The following is a 4056-nucleotide window of genomic DNA, read 5'->3' as shown; positions in this document are numbered from 1 at the left end:
ATTTGGAAATTTCAATCTTATTATATGTTTAGTGTTGCAAACTTGTATTTGGGATTGTAAACTTTAAATATTTTGTAATTATGTTTTAAATTGTATGGTTGTGTTGTTTATACACTATTGCTATGAGACTCTACCTGCCATACCCCGTGTTTCCGCTTTAGCGGGGTGTGACATTGATCAACTTTATAAACTAATGATCTAATGGTCTAAAATTGCACGGTGACAATTTTGTGATTATTGAGAAGTCTCGTGGCAATTTTGTGATTATAAATGTTTAGATTGTAGATCTAATCTAAGGGTTAAGAATTGGTCTTACGGGTCTCATGAAGAACCCTTGGTCTCACATAATCTAAAGTATATATATATATATATATATATATATGGTTGGGTTCACGTGAGACCAAGGGTTTTTCGTGAGACCCGTAAGAACAATTTTTGTTCATTGATCAACTTTATAAGCCAATGATCTAATGGTCTAAAGTTGCACTGTGACAATTTTGTGATTATGAATGTTCAGATTGTAGATCTGATCTAAGGGTTAAGAATTGGACTTACGGGTCTCACGAAAAACCCTTGGTCTCACGTGATCTCAAGTCTTTCTCTCTCTCTCTCTCTCTCTCTCTCTATATATATATATACTACATATATAAGCATTTAAGATAAAGTCTTAATTACAACACTTGAAGCCTAAAGTACTACCATTTTATGCAACAATTTCAAAAATCTCTTAATTACAAATTCTTATGCATAATGTACAAGCTTTTTATGCATCTGCTTTCCAAAGACCAAAAATTACCTATGTTGGGCCAGTTTCTTCTTTAGGTTTCTTCCTCTTCTATCTCCTACCTCTGCTATCACCCAAGACCAAAACTTTTCTTCTCTTATGTATCATTTCTCTGCACCAACAACATTTTGGGTTAGAAAGCAGAGGTCTTTCTTCTTCACAGACTTCGTTTGGCGTAACAATGGTGTTCCGGATGTGTCACCTCAATCAGAGAACCGATTTCATGTATCAAAGGGATTTGATGTATCAAAACCTCATTGATACAAATAGCTCCCTCCTCCCTGTTGATTTAATTTCACAGGTTCTTCAAAACCCTAGAATTTGGGGGGGTAGTTGGGCTTTGTTTGTAGAAGCAGAAGAGAAAAAGTCGAAATCGAGGAGCAGCAGCAAGATAGATCAACACAGTAGCAACGATTTGGAGTTTTGGTTTGAGATTAGTTTAAACCCCCATTGACTTCTGATTTGGGGTTTTGATTTCTATCACCGATTTTCTGTTTCTTCTCAAGATCTATGTTTGATTTTTGGGTTTGTATGTGTTATATAGTAATCCGTTGGGGAGTTGTATAAACTAGATGGAACCAAGAAGATGATTTGAACCGAAAATTTGATATAGGTTGCAGGTTTTGTGGGTTACCACTGGTTATTGACAAAAGTATCTCGTTCTTATATATATATATATATACACTTATAGTATACTAACCTGTGCTTAACCAATAGAAAAGAAGAAAGCTGCTTGCCTTTGACCATATCTCCATCCTGCTATGTCGGAATCTCCTCTTCCTTCCCTGTCGGAGCACCCTCATCGGACGACATTTCACTTCCAGCCTTCACAAAACTAGATGAACGGTTACCTCTTCTTCTTCATTTTCACTTCTCTTTCCTCTTCCTCCTTCTCTACTTGTTCTAAATGTATATATATGACTATGTATCGCTGTGCTTTCATTGATATGTGACGATGAACATGGCGCTCGATGATCATCCAATTGGCACAGATCCTAATGGTAACTCATTCAATTCTCACCACCTGCTTTTCAATTTCCTTCTTCACCTCGTTCATGATTCATCTTCGATGTTATGTAATGTAGGGATCATCCCTTCTGTACTGTAAGAAAAACTCGAAAATCAAATTTGATATGATTAAACTTGTGCTCCAAATCCATCTGCTTTATTCACTAATTAGATTGTGCATATTTCTGGTAATATGGTATATCTAAATGCATCCAGGACCAATGTACTTCAATGGAGTATACCATCTCTTCTATCAACACAATCCAGCTGGTCCACTCTTTACCAATAAAATGCATTGGGGACACTCTGCATCCTATGATTTGATAAACTGGATCCCTCTAGACCTCGCCATTGCCCCCACCGAATCCTTCGATATCAACAGCTGTTGGTCAGGTTCCGCCACTATCCTCCCTGGAAACAAGCCTGTGATGTTCTACACAGGAATCGACTCAGAAAAACGCCAGGTTCAGAACTTGGCTGTCCCAAAGGACCTATCTCATATATGATCCCTATCTTAGAGAATGGGTCAAATACACCAGCAATCCCGTCATAAATCTTCCCCAAGGGGTTCAACCGGATAACTTCAGAGACCCCACCACTGCTTGGCTTGCAGGAGACGAGAAATGGAGAGTAATCGTTGGAGGCGAGAAAGATAAGGCCGGAATCGCGTTCCTGTACCAATCTGAGGACTTTTTTAGTTGGACTGCAATCGATTCGCCACTTTATGAGGCTGCAGGGACTGGAACATGGGAATGCCCTGATTTCTTTTCGGTGTGGATTGATAGCAAGAAGGGGGTTGAAACATCTGTCATGAACCCTAGCGTAAAGCACGTGATGAAGATGGGATTACTGGATCAAGGAAAAGATTACTACCTGATCGGGAACTACAGTTCTGAGAAGGAAAACTATGTTCCTGAAAATGAATTAACCCTTAATTCATTGAGGTTTGATTATGGCAAGTATTATGCTTCCAAGTCGTTCTTCGACCCTGTGAAATGCCGAAGAATCTCGATTGCTTGGGTGACTGAATCTGATAGTGAAGCAGATAATATCGCTAAAGGATGGGCTGGACTACAAGTAATCCAAGATTCATATTCACTTATCCTTAGTTATACCTTTTTTATATTTATATGATTAAGATCATGAATTCAATTATCATGTACATGCAGTCGTTCCCAAGGAGCCTTTGGCTCGATCGAAACTAGAAGCAACTCATACAGTGGCCTATTGAAGAAATCGAAATGTTATGCCAGAACCAAGTTTGTTTTCAAAATAAGAAGCTTGCAACATTTCAAGATCTTAACCGAAGTAAAGGTTTTATCGATTTCAAACAATCAATTTTGATGTTCTTCTTTATTCTGATCATCTCTCCAGGTATGATTACTCCATCGCTTTTCGATTGATTTCTTTCATCTCTGCTTAGGTTTCGGGTTTGATTTCCTTCTTTCTCTGTCCAAACGCACTCTTAAACTCGTTCGCAAAGGTCCTTTCCATCTCTCTATTCTAATCGCCCGACACGCAATCATGCAGACTGTTCTGATTTAGAATTTATGAGTTTTTGATTTCGATTATTAGCTATAAAGTTGTTAGATTTCTGACACTGTTTTTACGGTTTAATGCTATGTAGCTGCTGAACACGAGTGCTTAAAGCGGGGAGTTAAGGAGGTTGTCAAGAGTATCAGACGCGGTAATAAAGGGTAAATCTTTCGAGTGTCTAATAAGTTGCTTCTAAGTTCAAATTTGTTGAAATGTTGTTTTGATTCAACTAGAAAATCGATAAACCACTTGAAATTATTAGGAAGTTAGTTGCTAGAAAACTAAAACGATGTGTTCAATCTTGAATTTGGAGAGTTACACTTCAATATGTTAATCTACAAAGGACAACAATTAGATGGTTGTGTGGTTGCAATTTCTTGTATGCTATTCAATGGTAGGTAATTGATCAAATGTTCTATATGCAACTGTTGCTTAATGTAGGATGTGTACCTTTTAGTTAGTTAACTGCAAATATTGCATCTTTTTGGTTGTTGTTGTGGTGCTAATGTGGATCATGGAGAGGTGTGGAGCTTTGGGTGTGCTAGGGGAACAATGAGATATATTCTTTCTGATCATGGAGAAGTATGGTTGATGGAACTTGCACCAGTGTTGATGACTATAAAACAGTGGAAGCCAAGTGCTTGTTTTTCTGTGGTCGAACCATATTTTTTTAATTTGTAGTGAAAATAAGGATGTTGAATAGGCTAATTGTTTTGATATGGATAATG

The 4056-nt window shown here is 37.7% G+C and overlaps 1 pseudogene; it reads left to right on the top strand.

Annotated features, from left to right (window-relative positions):
* Positions 1–1594: 1594 nt before the first annotated feature.
* On the top strand, positions 1595–3493 carry LOC112524960 (annotated as a pseudogene).
* Positions 3494–4056: the final 563 nt, after the last annotated feature.

The sequence above is a fragment of the Cynara cardunculus genome (genome assembly GCF_001531365.2).
Source record: "Cynara cardunculus var. scolymus isolate 2C chromosome LG 13, CcrdV1, whole genome shotgun sequence".
Taxonomy (NCBI): domain Eukaryota; kingdom Viridiplantae; phylum Streptophyta; class Magnoliopsida; order Asterales; family Asteraceae; genus Cynara; species Cynara cardunculus.
Note: the sequence above shows the minus strand (reverse complement) of the source record. Positions and strands in the feature narration are given on the sequence as shown.